Source organism: Capricornis sumatraensis, chromosome X (genome assembly GCF_032405125.1).
Source record: "Capricornis sumatraensis isolate serow.1 chromosome X, serow.2, whole genome shotgun sequence".
Taxonomy (NCBI): domain Eukaryota; kingdom Metazoa; phylum Chordata; class Mammalia; order Artiodactyla; family Bovidae; genus Capricornis; species Capricornis sumatraensis.
Genome location: NC_091092.1, coordinates 144314804 through 144333425, shown reverse-complemented (window position 1 = coordinate 144333425; position 18622 = coordinate 144314804).

Here is an 18622-nt window from a genome sequence, read left to right as displayed (position 1 = left end):
AACTTTTTTCTTCTGTTCATGAGTATGAGCGCTCACTTCCAACTTTTCAGCATGTGTCATTGCTACCCCCGAAACTGCAGAAATAGTCATCGAATATAAACACAAATAAAGCTACGCTAATCCATCAGTGTTTGACAGGGAGTTTGTTATTAATAAACGCCTTTGATGATTTTTAAATCCTTGCCAGCTGTTTAGAAATAATTGAGGCTGTGAAGCCTGGAACAGTGTCTCCAGTTCCCAAGCAAACTGAATCTTAACTGCTGGCATGTAAATTTCTCCCACTGTTATTTTTAGACACCAATATCCTGAAGCAAATTAGCACAAGTAGAACCATCTCAATCCTCTTTAGAAACAGGAAATGTCTATAGTCCACACTTGCCATTGAAGTCTTGAGTTACTAATTTGAACTCAACTGCGTGTTTGAATTTCTTGAGATCTGGGCCAGACGAAGCAGCCTTAGATGTATTTAATCCCAGGGGTTTCCCGCTGAATACACCAGTGTGGGTGTATCTGTCCTCTGCATTCTGGTCAAGCCTGCCCCATCGTGATGAGTATATGCCTTTATCCTATACTGGTCATTGGTTATTCCATATTTGAAGCCACTTCAGCTGTTAGAACTCATGTTTTTTTTTGCCTGTGTTCTTGTATAAACCTTGGACACTGGGCCAGGGACACCCTCTGAGTCCAGAATAAATACCGATCTGGCAGTTCACGTTCCCCCAGGAAGTGAGACAGAAAAGCCTTTTGCGAACTCAGTGACTCATCAGAGAGGGCAGCTTTTTACACAGTGACGTCCACTTAGACCAAATGGAAGAAGTTTACCATCCCAAATGTGTCACTTAGTGGCTGCCATAAAACGGACTTGTGAGATACAAATCTGTTCATACCCATTATTAAGCCCAGGCTTGGAATTGGGAAAGTCAGGCCCTGACAAAGAAAGCTCTCCAGCTTCAGTATTATTCAAAACAAATGGTGCAGGTCAGCGGGAAGCTTTCTCAGGGACTGTTTTTCCCCTGTGCCAACCCCCCCAGAAGAGCCAAATTCCCCCTGCCCCTCCCTCCAACACAAGCAAGCTTTAGCTGACATTTATTGAGCGACTTCACTTTCCCTTTTCACTTTCCTGCATTGGAGAAGGAAATGGCAACCCACTCCAGTGTTCTTGCCTGGAGAATCCCAGGGACGGGGGAGCCTGGTGGGCTGCCGTCTATGGGGTCACACAGAGTTGGACACGACTGAAGCGACTTAGCAGCATACTTCCTATACCATCATGAATCTTCTTTTCAAAACAGTATCAGATGTAAATGATGGATTTCCTAATTCTTTTGTCCTTGCCTCTAAATGTTCATCGCCAGTAAGTGCAGAAAAGTCTGCTCTGCTTCAAAACCTTTTCTCATCAGGTAACATGCCATCTCACCCTTATATGTCGGCTCTGGGAACATCCCAGGAGCAGAGGAAGTGTGCGCCCTAGACAGAATCTTTCGTTCTCCACTGTCTCTGTGATTTTGGGAAAAGTCCCGAAAGTTAAAGAAAAGCAGAAACGGCAGTGCGTCATGTATCAGTACGTGTATAATACTGCACGTCTCCATCGTCAGGAGTTATTAATACCTCCTGTCCGTCACTGCCTTCTGGTGCTTGTGGGTCGTACGCAGCACAAAGTGGATGGGTCCAGACAGACGTGGTAATGTTCAGGGCCGAGCCCTCCCCTTCCCCGGGTGATTGGGTTCGGGCAGGCGGTCAGACCCTGTGAGCCTTGAGTGCCTCAAGTGCACAGGGGAGACGTGTGCGGTTTAAAAATGAACATCGCACATCAGGCCTTGAACAAAGCTCAGACGCCACCCAGATGCTTTCTGTTTGGATTCAGCTCTCTTGACTGCCCTAAAAATACATCATTATTTCTCTTCTTGGTGTCCTTTGATTTATGATTTCTCACTCAAATCTTTTTTTTTTGAAATATAACTGGAGCAACATTTAAGACACCTGGCTGTGTGTGTGTGTGTGTGTGTGTGTGACTTCCTAAGTCATGTCCGATTCTCTGCAGCCTCATGAACTGCAGCCCTCCAGGCTCCTTGGTCCATGGGATTCTCCAGGCAAGAATACTGGGGTGGGTTGCCATGCCCTGCTCCAGGGGATCTTTCCAACCCAGGAATTGAACGTGGGTCTCCCGCAATGCAGACAGATTCTTTACCGTCTGAGCCGCCAGGGAAACCCACCTGGCAGCGTGCGACCCTATAAAAAGAATTTGGGTAAAATCTCCACAGCAGTGAGAGGTGCGTTGATAGAGACGTATAAGGGAACAGGGGAGTTACTGGAGGGCAGCCGAAGAGCTGGCCTGCACCCCGCAGGATGGATGGCAACTAGAGAGACACGAGGACCTGAGGGTGATTGCTTTCGGAAGAGATGGTGGTGCCCACTGTACCCCCCATAAGACACCTGTGTCGTCCTGGGTCTGAGAGGTATGGATGACACACGCTGACTTTGGAAACAACTGATTCCTTCATTTTTGGTTGTGCGGGCCCTTGGTTGCTGTGCACAGACTTTCTCTAGCTGTGGTGAGCAGGGGGCTTCCCTCCAGCTGCAGTGAGCGGGGGCTTCCCTCTAGCTGCGGTGAGCCGGGGGCTTCCTTCCAGCCGCGGTGAGCTGAGCGGGGCCTTCCCTCCAGCCGCGGTGGGCGGGGCCTTCCCTCCAGCCGCGGTGGGCGGGGCCTTCCCCCCAGCCGCGGTGGGCGGGGCCTTCCCCCCAGCCGCGGTGGGCGGGGCCTTCCCTCCAGCCGCGGTGGGCGGGGCCTTCCCTCCAGCTGTGGTGAGTGGGAGGCTTCTCTCTGGCTCTGGTGCTTGGGTTTCTCACGGTGGGGTCTTCTCTTGCTGAGAGCACAGGCTCTTGGCACGCAGGCTTCAGGACGGGTGGACTTCAGTTGCTCAGCAGCATGTGCTGTCTTCCCATACCAGGGATCGAACCGGTGTCCCCTGCACTGGCAGGCGGATTCCTCTTCCCTCTACCACCAGGGCAGCCTGGCACAAACCGTTGTGTAAACTGTGAAGACAGGGTTATCAATGATAGCTTTAGGAAAAAAAAGAAAAACAGTATAGGAACTTCCTCGGTGGTCCAGTGGTGAAAACTTCGCCTTCCAATCCGGTGGGTACAGGTTTGATCCCTGGTTGGGGACGTAAGATCCCACATACCTTGTGCTGAAAAAACCCCAAACGTAAAACAGAAGCAATATTGTAAAAGCTTCAATAAACACTTGAAAAATCGTCCATATCAAAAAAATCCTGTAAAAAAAGAATGACATCCCTTATTTATTGTAACAATGACATCCCTTATATCTAGAATCTAAAATGAAATTGTTCAAATGAACTCAAAAAACAGAAAGAGACTTTCAGACTTAAGGGAATGAATTTGTGGTTATTAGGGGGAAGGATGGGAGGAAGGGATAGTTAGGGAGTTTGGGATGGACATGGACACACTGCTGTGTTTGACATGGAGAACCAGCAAGGACCTGCTGGACAGCACAGGGAACTCAGCTCAGTGTCATGTGGCTGCCTGGATGGGAGGGGAGTTTGGGGGAGAATGGATCCATGTCCATCTATGGCTGAGTGCCTTCACTCTCCTGAAACTATGTCAAGGTATTCCACAATACAAAATAAAAAGTGATTTTTAAAACAGTTTTTAAAAGTGTAACTCTGACTCCCATTGGCCCTTGAGACAGAAGGTCTTGGTGTTGTGAGAGCTCCATGATGGCTCAGGTTCTAAGAAGGTGATGCTCTGCCCACATGCAGGGTGACTCTTCTCTTTTGCTAAGGTCTTCTCCATACCCTACCAGAGCTGCAGCCCACCTGGGCACACTTGACTGTCCAGCACAAAGGGGTTTACACCCCTGAAACAACCCTCGGGTGTAAAGCAACTCTCAGTGGAATAATTCTGTTTTCTGAGTCTCCAGTTGCAAGACCCCCGTGGTGAGAACCTTCTCTGCCTCTTGTCCTTTCTCTGTTGGTGGTTCTCAATTCCTCAGCAAGACTTCCCAACATCCTTTTGCAAAGAAACTACCTACCCTTAAGTTTTAGACTCCATATCTCCTCTGGGAGAACCCAAACCAAGACATTTCATTAAATGTAACAGCACGTTGATAAACTGTACCTTTGTGAAGGGCTTTCTGCGGGGAGATGATGTAACCAGTATAGGGTAATCTACAGCAGCTGTGTCGTGAGCCCCTCTGTTGCAGGAAGACGGTTCAGACCATCTCAGGTCAGGAAGGGATGGTTAATCAGTCCCACTGACGTCAGACATTCTCAGTTCAGTCCCTCAGTCATGTCCGACTCTGCAACCCCATGGACTGCAGCACACCAGGCCTCTCTGTCCATCACCAGCTCCCGGCACTTGCTCAAAGGCATGTCCATCTAGCTGGTGATGCCATCCAACCATCTCATCCTCTGTCGTCCCCTTCTCCTCTGGCCTTCAATCTTTCCCAGCATCAGTGTCTTTTCCAGTGACTCAGTTCTTCACGTCAGGTGACCAAAGTAGGGGAATGAATAGAAGCTGAACAGGCCTGAGGGTGGCTGGAGGGAGGTTGGTGATTGTCTCGTTTCTTGATTCACCTCTGTCCACTTTGTGAATTTCATCTGTGACTTTTACTTCATTCATTCATTGTGAAATGTGTGCTTGCAATTTTCTGTGTTATGTTAAACTTCAGTGAAAAACTCACCTCTTAACCAATGTTATTTAGAAAACTATCCTACCCAGAGATCAAACCCGTGTCTCCTGCATCGGCAGCTCGATTCTTTACCACCGAGCCACCAGGGAAGCCTGGTACATATGCATAGACATTGGTATTTCCTGTCTGCGGGATCGTCAGATTTCTTTGTACAGGTCTAAAATTCAGACATGCTGTGTTCCTCTTTTGTAAAAGAAAATAATTCCTCTTCGGTAGGAGTATGGCGAGACAGCAGTGATGTGACTAGACTTTTCAGCCCCAGATTGATACCCAAGTAGGAACTCCAACAGTAGACCATTTGCTCCTGTGTTTCCAAGGAACATCATTCATTTCACTAACAGCAAAGTAGGTGGCACAGTAATCATTTAACGTAAAACTCAAAGACGCTAACATACATTCTTTTTCCTGGCTGACGGATGCCCAGCATTATAAGTAAGCTTCAGTTTGACTTAAAGGAGTCCTTGATGAAATCAGGCTTCACTGAAGGCTGGCAGAGAAAAGTTGATTCTGCAGGCAGGAAATTCCAAGCTGTGTATATAGTTACCAGGCTTCCCTGGTGGCTCAGACAGTAAAGGACACACCTGCCAATGCAGGAGACCAGGGTTCGATCCATGGGTTGGGAAGATCCCCTGGAGGAGAAAACGGCAAGCCACTCCAGTATTCTTGCCTGGAAAATCCCATGGACAGAGGAGCCTGGTGGGGCTACAGTCCACGGGGTCACAAAGAGTCGGGCTTGACTGAGCAACTTTGACTCACTCAAGAAAACCGAGGCTTAGCTCATTCAACTAGTGCTTCAGATTGCCCAGCAAAGACTATTGAGTTGGAACTTGAAACAAGGAAATCTCTCTCCGGCAGCCAAGGTCTCTGCCATTGTGTAAGGGTAGACGGCCTTCTCAGAGTCGAGAAGTGGGCGAAACCTGAACACATTCGCATGGCAACACGTAATTACTCAGACCCTCTCCTGGGGAGCCGTGTTCTCTGACCTTCCCTGTGTTTCTGCTTACAGGGTGTGGGGTTTTAAAATTGTTTCAAAATTTGTATGAAGTTCAGTTATTTGATGAAAGCACCTCTCATCCTGTTTTTTCCCCGTGAAGCATGCAGGATATTTCTACAGAGGTGGTCTAGACACCTGTGTCCATAAAACACAATAAAGTTTAGTTCTTTCCCTTACTGGGATATGGTTAATTTTTTTTTCCTGCATAAGCTTGTTATGGATGTGGGGAGGTGGGTGGAATCTTCCCTCCATTTTCTATATCTATATCTATCTATATAAAATGTATATATATGTAATGTGTTTATATATATATAATGTATTTGGGGCTGCGCTGGATTTTGGTTGCTATGAGCAGAAATTTTCATTTCTGTGCATTGACATATTAAAGCATTTCAGCAGGACAGCAGATACATCTGCTGAAAAGGTTTTTCTCCTGTGTCTTTATTTATTTTTTTGAAGCTGAAGTGAAACTAGTTTAAGAAGCTGAAGCTGATCTCCTGGCCCACCTTCCTTTAAGGAAACCAGCGGGCTTTCCTTTCTTTGAAATGCAACATATCAATGCCAGTCTCACTGTACGTCAGCCTTCCTAATGTCTGTCTTGCTTGCTACGAGCAGGTTTTCTCTGCTTGCAGCCCGCGGCGGGGCTACTCCCGTTGAATTGGGGTGGCTTGTCTTGGGGCACAGGGTCTTCTGGAGTTGCAGCTGCTGGATTCCAGAGCACAGGTTCCGCGGCTGTGAGGTGTGGGCTGAGTTGCTTTGGGGCACTGTGGGATCTTCCCGGACCAGGGTTTGAACCCACAGCCCCTGCATGGCAAGCGGGATTTCTTAGCCACCAGCTCACCAGGGAAGCCCTTCGCTGTGTCTTCTATACACCATTATTCTTGGTCGCCCGAAAGGAAGAAGCCACGTCGTCTTCTCTGAGATGCCCCCCACCCCACCCCTTCCTGAGACATCTCCTCCCGTGACTTCCTTTTCCCTGAGTAGCTGAGGGTTGTGTTGACCTTGAGTCAATTTGGAAGCAAGCTTCGGCGACGACTGTCCTGACAACACAAGGCAGGGAACAGAATCCTTTTATACCAAGTCCCTGTAATTGTAACACGTCATTTCGCCTCTTGTGAAGCAGTATTTCTCAGCATTTTTTCATGCGTGTGTTTGCTCGTCTGGGGCGGGTGGAATGTGGCCATCACAGTGGGGATGATTCTGCATCTCAGCAACAAGTGTTGTCTTCATCCCAGTCAGTCCCTGTATCCTCTTAGCATCCTACGCAGTAGACTTTGACGTCTGGCTGACCGCTGTGTGTCATTTCTCTTTTCACTCTTTCTTTTATTCATGTATTTTGTTGACGGACAAGAATCATTGACACGTTCACTCACATATTTGCCTCTACTCTGATTTCTCTGATGACACCGTTGGTAAAAAAAAAAGAACCTCCTCCATCAAGGAGCACTCATTAAACTGATAAAAAAGTATTTCAGCCTTCCGTATCTCTGGCAGTATTGAAAAGAACACCTCTACACAGGAAGCTTTGAGGCTGACTGCTGCTTTATGCCAACCACATCTACAAAACTCTTTTGGAAACTTCATGGACTTCTTTTTTTTTTTTTTCCACATCTGTGCTATCTCAAAAGATAGATTGATGAAGTTGGCACTTTTTCCCAGTTTTCTCCTTGCAGGTACAAAGCTGATGTTTCAGGCAGAAGCATAATCAGGAAAGTAAATCACAGACAGAAGGAGAAGCCATTCTCTTTGAGCTTCTGTTGGAAAGAGAAAAAGTTCTCTTATAATAAATAAGAAATCCCATTCATGCTTTGTTACTTCAAAAAGCACTGCTGTTGTATCTGTTTAGTTGTTGGGTACACTTTCCAGAGCTTCTTGTGGCTCAGAGGGTAAAGTGTCTGCCTGCAATGCAGGAGACCTGGGTTCGATACCTGGGTCAGGAAGATCCCCTGGAGAAGGAAATGGCAACCCACTCCAGTACTCTTGCTTGGAAAATCCCATGGACAGAGAAGCTTGGTAGGCTACAGTCCATGGGATCACAAAGAGTCGGACACGACTGAGCTACTTCACTATACACTTTCCAAGCTGGCTGGCATGTCACAAACACTCATTAATGGTTAAGCCGTTAATCTGTATCCCCCATGGAGTGTTGTATAGTTGCTAGGTTGTGTCCAGCTCTTTGCCACCCCGTGGACTGCAGCACGCCAGGCTTCCCTGTCCTTCACCAACTCCCAGAGTTTACTCAAACTCAAGTCCTTTGGGTCAGAGATGCCATCCAACCATCTCATCCTCTGTCATCCCCTTCTCCTCCTGCCTTCAATCTTTCCCAGCATCAGGGTCTTTTCCAATGAGTTAGTTCTTTGCATCAGGTGGCCAAAGGATTGGAGTTTCAGCTTCACCATCAGTCCTTCCACTGAATATTCAGGATTGAGTTCCTTAAGGATTGACTGGTTTGGTCTCCTTGCAGTCCAAGGGACTCTCAAGAGTCTTCTCCAACACCGCAGTTCAAAAGCATCAGTTCTTCGGCGCTCAGCTTTCTTTACGGTCCAACTCTCACATCCATGCATGACTACTGCGAAAACCATAGCTTTTAGTTTAAGCACTCTTGTCAGCAAAGTGATGTCTCTGTTTTTTATTATACTATCTAGGTTGGTCATTGCTTTTCTGCCAGGGAGCAAGAGTCTTTTAATTTCATAGAGTACATTGCTTCAAAAAACAGTCTCTACCCTTGAAAGATGATCTTTAAGAAAAGATGACCTTTTTAAAGATGACTTTAAGAAAATGTCCCTTTTCAAACAGACTGTTCTCTAGCTATAAGGAGAGTAACAAGGTAGAGTCATGCTAAGTGTTTGAGGGAGAGCATTCCAGGTGGAGACTACCGGCATATTTACAGCCCGTACGTGGGCAGTACAGCGAGGCTGTCATTGATATGTTTTATTTCAAAGAAAGAAAAGCCCAGCGGTTTAGTCAAAGGAAGGTGTGTCAGGAGACCAGCTTCAATTTCTTAAATGACATATTTGCTCAGACTCATCCAGTCCACACTTCCGTTTCAATTTTTGTTTCTCTACGTTGACATATTAAAATGTTTCAGGAGGTCAGCAGATATATCTGCTCAAAAGGTTTTTCTCCTGTGTCTTCAAATTTTTTTTTTGAAGTTAAAGTGGAACTAATTTTACCTTTTCTTCCACCCATAAAATTGTTCAATGCTGGGTCCTGCTTCAATACAGTCGAAGAGAGGAGGACTGATATTTTTTGTAAATTTTCTGTATGTCTGCCACAGAAATTCGTGGTTTACATGGGGTTTATCAAACTAGCCTCCCCAAATGTTCTTTCAAAATTAGGATAAGGTAAGCTGTGTTTGTTTAACAGAGAAGTAGTTTGTCTTAATATATATATATATATACACACACACACACACTCATATATATATATACATACAATATATGCATATATACACATATCCATATGTATATACATGCTATGGGTGCAAAATTTTGGGGAAGGCAGAAGGTTCATTCTTTTTTTATTTCCCTGTGTATGAAGAATGGGCTTCCCTGGTAATAGTTATTTCGATTAGACATGCTGTTTGCCACAGTAGTAAATCATGTAATGTTTAAATCCAGGCTAAATGAAGGTCCCCAGGGAATTAAGACTATGTCAGCCACAGAATACGCTTATGTTCAAATTTCTCAAAACTCTCCAATCCACCCTCCAGATTACTTCAGGCTTAGGCAGATCATCAAATTTGATAATACTCTCTTTTGGATGTATGAGATTACATTCGTGAGTTTTACTTTTTTTTTTTTTTTTGCAAAAACAGCTAGCATTGGAATACAGTCTTTTAAATGATTGAGATAACATTCCTGAATTTAAGATTTTTTTAAAAAATAGCCTATCTTTGGCATTGAGACAGCTGAAGCATTTGAGAGTCGTGACTCTACCTGTTAAGCCACCTCTCCGCACGTAAGTCGGGTCTCTGCCTGCAGACAGACTCTGTGATAGGAGAATCGCAGCAGTGATTTTCACGTTGGCTGAATTACTCGTGCCTTTTCAGTCATCTCTTTCATCCCTTGGTGCGGAGACAGGTCAGGGAGATCCTAAACTCTCTGCCCGGAACCTGGTAGAGGCTGCACCCACACAGCAGAAGGCATGAGCGTGTGCCCACAATTCATCCTCAGGAGTCCCGTCCATCCTGCCTGGGCAGATTACAGGCTTGCTAGCTCGCTGCCACTAGCTCAGACACAGCGGTTAGACCACAGTTTATTTATTTATTTATTTTCTGCATCCCCTGGGCGATGCTGGCTGTAGTTTCTTTGCACCTGCAATGTCCCTGTGGCTCAGATGATAAACACTCTGCCAGTAGACCCAAGATCAGTCCCTGGGTTGGGAAGATTCCCCTGGAGAAGGGAATGGCAACCCACTCCAGTATTCCTGCCTGGAGAATCCCACGGACAGAGGAGACTGGCGGGCTGCGGTCCTTGGGGTTGCAAAGTTGGACACGACTGACTTGGAAGAGTCGGACACGACTGAGCGACCCACACTTGCACTCGTTTCAGCTTCGACGTGTGCACCTCGAACTTGGGCAACTGTAGAAGATGGTGGGAGACTCCAGGGTGCAGAATCTTTTTAGTCTCCCAAAGAAGGGAGAGGCAATGGCCGTGCAAGAGTCATTCACTGCAGGAGAGATTTCTGGGATGGATACCGTGTCGTAGCGGGGAGAAATGCGAGGAGAAGGGCAGCATGGAAACTTGTAGGCAAAACCCCCGATGAGGGCCCTGCTCCTCCAAACGTGGCTTCCAGACCGGCAGCGTCTGTCTCCCCCAGGAGCCGCTTCGAAATCTAGAACCCAGCCCTGCCCCAGCCCAGCGAACCAGTATCTGCACTGTTACCCCTTCCCCCAGCTCACTGGAGGTGGGGCAGGCTGCTTACGGGTTGGTGATTTCAGTTGTTTCAGCATCAGCTTTCAGGAAATCCTCTGTGGAGCTGAGGAGAAGGGCTGCCTCGAGCCTGACAGCTTTGTGTCCATTTGCAAAGACAGCAGCATCGGCCCCCGGCAACAGACACATCCCCGGGGAGTCCCCTGAACCCAGGGAGGCAGGCCCGGCTGGCAGCCCCAGCCAGGTGCAGGAAGTGACATGCTGTACTTTTGAGACACTGGCAAACCACGGGCTTCCTTGTCACAATCCTGTGTCCCGGGAACCCTTCACTTTGTTGCTTGTTCACTTGCTAAGTCGTGCCCTACTCTTTGTGACCCCATGGGCTGCAGCATGCCAGCCCTCCCCGTCCATCATCAACTCCCAGAGTTGGCTCAAACTCACGTCCATCAAGTCGGTGATGCCATCCAACCATCTCACCCTCTGTCGTCCCCTTCTCCTCCTGCCTTCAATCTTTCCCAGCATCAGGGTCATTTCCAGTGAGCTGGCTCTTCCCGTCACGTGGCCAAAGGACTGCAGCTTCACTATCAGTTGCTTAGTTACAGTGAAAGCAATTGACAGTGTGAGACAGTATGAATATATGCTATTTTTTTTAAAAGATTCTTTGATGTGGGCCATTTTTTAAAGGTTTTTAAACTTTTTATTCTGTATTGGAGTATAGCCGATTCATAATGCTGTGCTCAGTTTGAACAGCAAAGGGACTCAGCCATACATATACGCGTATCCATTCTCCCCCCAAGCTCCTGTCCCCTGTCCAGGCTGTGATGTGGACCATTTCACAAGTCTTTACTGGATTTTTGACAGCATTCTTCTGTGTTATGTTTTGGTTTTTTTGGCCACGAGGCATGCGGGATCTTGGCTCCCTGACCAAGGATTGAACCCACATTCCCTGCCTTGGAAGGTGAATTGTTAACCACTGCATGACCATGGGACACCCGATGCACTGACTATTTTAATACCTGAGTATTAAGAGGTAGCACAAAACTTTTTCTGAAATGCACACAGTGAATGTGGGTACCCATTAAATAACCCCAAATACCAAGTGCCTCCTTTTTCCTTCAGCTTCCTTTTACTTAAAAAAAAAAAAAAAAAAGAACCCTCATAATTACCTAGTTATGTTCCTGTTGTGTCAGCTAGACGGTGAAGTCTGGAAACGCAGCGGTTGTGTCTGCTTCTTATTCCAGGTCTAACATTGCCAGATTTAGCGAATGAGGCTGTGTGACTCAGCTAATAAACCTGAAGCTCAGAGAAGCAAGGATGTGATGTGGTTTTGGTACATGTACGGCTCATGCTGTATTTGAGTCAGGCTTATGTTTTTCCAAGAGAGAGTCCCTTGGACGGCAAGGAGATCAAACCAGTCAATGCTAAAGGAAATCAATCCTGGATATTCATTGGAAGGACTGATACTGAAGCTCCAAAACTTTGGCCACCCGATGCAAAGAAATGACTTATTGGAAAAGACCCTGATACTGGGCAAGATTGAAGGCAGGAGGAGAAGGGGACGACAGAGAGTGAGATGGTTGGATGGCATCACCGACTCTATGGATATAGTTTGAGCAAGCCCTGGGAGTTGGTGATGCACAGGGAAGCCTGGCGTGCTACAGTCCATGGGGTCGCAAAACGTTTGACACGACTGAGCGGCTGAACTGACTATTTATCAGATACTTGCTGTTTTCTCTGACCTTCAAATCTAAGTCAGTGTCTTGGACTCTATCTGGAGACAGCCTGGACCTCAGCATTCTCATGAGTACTCAGCACTGATCGGATGATCAGTAAATATTGAACACTTCTGCTGCGAGGCAGAAAGCTCCATGTGGCAGTTGTGTTAGGAGAGAAGGTAGATGTGGAAAAGAACCGTGAGCCATGAGAAATCAGAGCCTGGCTTGTTGTAACCCCCATGGAAAGTACTCTATCAGGGGTGGTTTATCAAGGAGAGCATCATCCATGGATGAGTTCCTTCACTGAGAAGAAGGGGAAAATGCCTTCCAGGCAGATAGCTGTGGCTCTGAGCTCATGGGAGGGTCTCGCCTTCTCCAGGGAGCCTTCTGCCTGTGAAAGCTGGAGCGTGAATAAGCCCGGGAAATGTTGGGTTTCTCCTTCGGTGACAGATGAAAATTTAATGGCCAAGTGGGAGAAGCCAATACTGCGTACTTGTTTCTTTGGGGAGCGCAGAAAAGTTAGTCTCATAAGGAGGGAAAGTTGAGATTTAAAAATATAGCAGATAGCTCTTTTGCAAAACAAAATTCAGTCGTGTCTGACTTCACGACCCTATGGACTGCAGCACGCCAGGCCTCCCTGTCCATCACCAACTCCCAGAGCTTGCTCAAACTCATGTCCATTGAGTCGGTGATGCCATCCAACCATCTCATCCTCTGTTTTCTCCTTCTCCTCCCGCCTTCAATCTTTCCCAGCACCAGGGTCTTTTCCAATGAGTCAGATTTCCTTCCAAGGAGCTTCCTTAGTGTGGCTGTTGCTAACCCCATGGCATAATTTATTTCTCAGCAACCTTGTTCATAACTAGAAATAAAAATTAATTTGATAATGGTTTACTTATAGCCTACTTCCCAGTAAAAAGTCTCTTTTTTCTCTGCAGTAGCTATATTCTTAAACATAATGCCTTTCTTATAGTAGACGCTCAATGAATTTGTCTTTAAAGAAGAGAGATGAATGCGTCCTGGTGAATGAAGTAGACCCACAGCTTGTCTTCCTGAAGTCTTGTCTCTGTGTTATATGCACACATATCCTGGTTGTCGAAAGTTCTTTTACTGCAGTCCTGAGTACGCCGATTCTTTGTCTTTTGATAGTTACCATTGCTGGTTTACAGGGAGTCCTCAGTCGCTCATTCGTGTCCAACTCTTTGCAACCCTGTGGACTGTAGCCCACCAGGCTCCTCTGTTCGTTGGATTATTGCATCAAGAATGCTGGAGTGGGTTTCCATTTTCTCCTCCAGGGGATCTTCCCTAGCCAGGTATCGAACCTGTGTCTACCATGATTCCCGCTTTGGTAGGCAGATTCTTTTCTGCTGAGCCACCGAGGAAGCCCAGTTTATAGGGAAAGGTCTCCTTCATTTCATGCTATCATAAGCTTGCTTATTTCCCCTGGTAGTTGAGTCACTGTCTTTTGTTATACTTTAGTTTTTAAAGTATCCATGTTTGGGATCGCATGTACACCCGTGGTGGATTCACGTCAATGTATGGCAAAACCAATACAGTATTGTAAAGTAAAATAAAGTAAAAATAAAAATTAAAAAAAAGAAAGAAAAAGACACATAAAAAAAAATAGTAAATAAAAAATAAAGTATCCATAGAGAATGTACATGCATTTTCACTCATTTTGCCAAAACACTCAATGGATCTGCTAGTTTGATATGTATTTTTTTTTTTTATGCTCAAGCAAGTTTTGCTCAATTATATTTTTGATACTTCTGAGAGAAAAAGGTAGGTGACAGAAGATGCCTGGTGGCTCAGCTGGTAAAGAATCCGCCTGCAATGCGGGAGACCTGGGTTTGATCCCTGGGTTGGGAAGATCCCATGGAGGAGGGAAAGGCTACCCACTCCAGCATTCTGGCCTGGAGAATCCCATGGACTGAATTGTCCACGGGGTCGCACAGAGTCGGACACGACTGAACGAGTTTCACTTTCACTGTTGACAGTTCGGTTCAGTAGTAGCATCTCTGTCCTTTTTTGCCATTTCATGAAGTGTGTGGAGGGTGCTTTCACATTTTCTTTCTTTCCGCACTAGTAATTCTGTTAGTTTTTACTTTTGTTTTCTGTTTATCTTGCTTATGGGTGTGAAAAGTGTTTCTTGGTTTCCTCCTATTGTTTTTTTCTCACTGCTTCTTGACTTTAGCCTAAATAATAACATGGTTAAAACAAGATGTTCTTTATATTAATAAAATAAAATATTGATAAAATATGAACCCTAACACTTTGCAAACCCATGGAGTATACAGTCCACGGAATTCTCCGGGCCAGAACACTGGAGTGGATAGCTGTTCCCTTTTCCAGGGGATCTTCCCAACCCGGGGATTGAACTCAGGTTTCCCACATTGCAGGCTGATTCTTTTTTTTTTTTGCAGGCTGATTCTTTACCAGCTGAGCCACCCAGGAAGCCCATTAATAAAATAAAGAATCAAATATCACAAGTGAAAGCCACGGAAGGATCCGTATTGACAGTTCTTTTGCACTAAGGAATTAATTAGTCCAGCGTGTACTCTTCAGATCCCAGACAATTTTAATCTTATTTAGTATGCTCTTAACAAAATACTGTCTCGAATGGACACTTAAGTGCTCCCTGGCTCACCTCTCAAATTTAATGTAATCATTTGCATCTCATTTGGCTTGCAGTTAGGATAAAGAGCTTCAAACAAAATTGACATAAAATGAAGGTGAATCCATTTTTATTTGAGGCACGGCTTAGCATACGTGGTAAGTGCACGCATTATGAAGACAAATAGAGCATTAGAGTAAGTAATTAGGAAGCGGACCTATGACAGTGAAACAGCTGCGTTCTGATATAAAATACAGCCTGCGTAGCCCTGTAATTCGTTTTTATGACCTACTCAGTGTTGTTCTATTTATCACGGGTCTTAAAGAGAATGACAGGAAACCATCAATACCTTACTGAAAGTATGACCACGTGTATCAGCAGAGAGAGTTAAAAAGTTTTAAAATTCTTCCCGACTCACCTTGTGGCACAAGTTTCTTGTCTCACCCACGCCCCTTCCCATTTTGCAGAGCTTTGACGATCAGCTCTTCCGGTCAAGTCCTCATTTGTAAAATGGTCATGAGGGGAGTTGTGCCCCTGGTTCTAGACCTTAAGTGAGTATCCGGGGGTTGTGAAACACCGATGCCTGTAGTATCCCCACCCCCCGCCCCCCTACCCCCAGACTCTCTCATCTGCTGCTCTCTGGGTTCAGGCTCAGCCCTTGCATTCCCATTGGGTACCCTGGTGATGTTGATGCTGCTGACCTGGGGACCACAGTTAGAGGAGGTAACCTCTGAGGCCTGGATGAGGAGCTCCAATGTGCACTCTTGGCCCAGAGATTCTGGCTGGAGTGACCTCGAGGGGCTGGCATGGCGGGGATTTAACACACTGAAGGCTGGACGGCCATCCGTCTGTGTGAAGCTTCGGCGGCCTGCGTGGTGATTTCGGTTGCTCGATCCTTTGTTCTGCTTTTCTTGTTGGTTTCATTCTGCTTTATGGCACACTGTTCTAAGTCCCTGCCTGAACCCAGACTGGTCCATAGATGTTTGTTTCTTTGTTTAATGACTACATACATTTCTGCCTCAACGAATAGAACTGAAGCCTAGCTCTCTGCAGAGTTTGGGCTCGTGATCTCGGGTAATTGACTGTTGTCTTTTCTCACACCTGTTAGCTCCACGGGTCCATTTTATGGATCATTCCAGTGCTGGAGTTGGACAAAGACAATCCATAGACAAAATTCCCTTGAATGAACCTTCTATGTGTGTTAGTTGCTCAGTTGTGTCCAACTCTTTGAGATCCCGTGGACTATAGCCCACCAGGCTCCTCTGGCCATGGGGTTCTCCAGGAAAGAATACTGGAGGGGGTTGCCATTTCATTCCCTCCAGGGGATCTTCCCGACCCAGGGATGGAAGACTGGTCTCCTGCGTTGCAGGCTGATCCTTTACCATCTGAGCTATCGGGAAGCCTTTTATGGTGATTTTGGTAAAGGTCCTAGGATAAGCAGTTTTTACTTAAGATCTTATCTTTGTAAATGTTTCCTGTTTATCATAAATCCAAGATGAGTGACTTTGATAATTAGTTGCATAACTATTAGTGGGTTAGTTGCTTAGTCGAGTCCAACTCTTTGTGACCCCATGGACTGTAGCCTACCAGGCACCTCTGTCCCTGGAATTTTTCCAAGCAAGAAGACTGGAATGGGTAACCATTCCCTCCTCCAGGGGATCTTCCTGACCCAGGGATCCAACCTGGGTCTCCTGCATTGCAGGCAGATTCTTTACCGCTTGAGCCTACAGGGAAGGCCTGCATGAGTATTAAAGTGCAGTCAAAAACTTCTGCAAAGTAGTCAACCAGAAGGCCTTTGAAAGCAGGGGTGGGGCGGGGGGGGGGGAAGTAAGCTTCCCAGGTCATTACTCCCTTTTGAAACTGCAAATAATTCCCCTAAAGCTGACCTAGTTCTGTTCTCTTAAAATGTAAATAAATCTCCAGATAAAAGAATTTTTAGGGAATAAACAAAGACTTTACACTTCTTTTGACATTAAAAAAGGTGGCACCCTCCCCCACCTTTTAAAAACTTTTAATTTTATATGGGAAGTGGGCAGCAAAGGGACTCAGCCATTCATACACATGTATGGAGGAGGCCCTTTCTTGTAACTGATAATTTATAGGAAGGGGATCTGGTTCTAAATACCAGAGAATTAAATTATTTTCAAAGATGCTTATAACGTCTTGTGAGTATTGGCACACTTTTCTTCAATAAACTTTGATAAATGGTAATATCTTCTTCTTGGCCTTGTGTTAGATGTGGCTCATGAAGTTCAGCAAAACGTTGACTCTGGACTCAAAAATGTGAACACTTGATAACAGTCATTTAGTTTTGGCTATTCAGTGGGACGCTGAAATATGGAAGGTGAACAAGGTTGAAAAATCTTCTGATGAGGGTAAGGGATTGACCCATGAAAGGAGAGGCAACTTGGAGGTCAGCATAGATGAGCAGCTTGAACTAACTCTTGGCTGAGGTTGACCCCCCAGAGTATTTAGGAGACCTGTCACCTACTTGTCATTCACTCATTCTGTGCCCATGGCCACCTTAGATTTCTACAAAGGTGTCATCCTGAACTCTCAAAATGATCGAATATATCCTGGAAAATTGCCCAGTCTTATATGTGACGAAGGAGCATTTTTTAAACAGAGGGTTGGGTCAATCCCTGAAGCATTTCTCAGGACTCCTGTATGAATGCTAAAATATTTTCTGAAATCTTAGAGCTGTTTCTTTCTTTAAAAGAACGAAGAAGTCTGTACTGCCTGATGTTTGAATTAAGGAATCTTTCGAGGGAATGTTCCATGACTATTGCTGGATTTGGTGGCTCTTTCAAAAAATTTTTGAGTAAAATTCCAGTTCTGCAAGAGGCCAAATCAAGGGCAAAGAATTCCTTAAAAATAAACGATTGGGTTGTTACTACATGTTACACGATTATTGATCCATTTAAACAATGATGTACCTATAATATATGGATAAGGATAAGATGGGGACTTCAAAAAAATTTTTTTATTTTAAATTTTTGAGTGCAGGTACTTTACAGCGTTGGGTTAATTTCTGCTGTACAATGAAGTGAATGAGCTATACGCATACATATATCCCTCTTTTGAGTTTCCTTTCCATTTAGGTCACCACAGCGCATTCCCTAGAGGCTCTGCAGCAAGGTGTCATTAGTTGTCTATGTAATACAGAGTGTCAGCAGTGGATGTATATCAATCCTATTCTCCCAGGTAATCCCACCCACCTCCCTGCCTTGATCTCCACATTTTTGTCCTCTCTGCTTGTATCTCTGTTTCTACTTTGTGAAGAAGAATCTCTGTACCAATTTTTTTTTTTTTTTTTCCCGTAAATTAAAAGAAGTGTTAAGGTGGAAAGACTGTGGGTGGCGTTTGTCTCTTCGGAAGTCTCACACTGCTGTTCTAACAGCATCTGTGCAAGTTTTAAGAGAAAACAGTCTCTGATTTAGAGTTCATTGTTTAGCAGCTTCCCTAGAATTTGAACCCAGGGAGGGAGGGAGGCAAAGAGAGGTGAAAGACTGGTTTCCTTCACGCTTACGTCTATCACCACCCTGCCTGTGTGTGCTCTTCCAGAACTTTCTCAGGAAACAAGACGAAACTTATCCAAAGGCGTATGCAGTCAGGAATAGCGTAGACGCAGGGCAGGGGCAGTGTAGACGTGGGGAAGGACAGCGTAAAAACATCAACAGCGTGAGATGTCAACAGACGGAGTTTCTTCTAATATGGGGA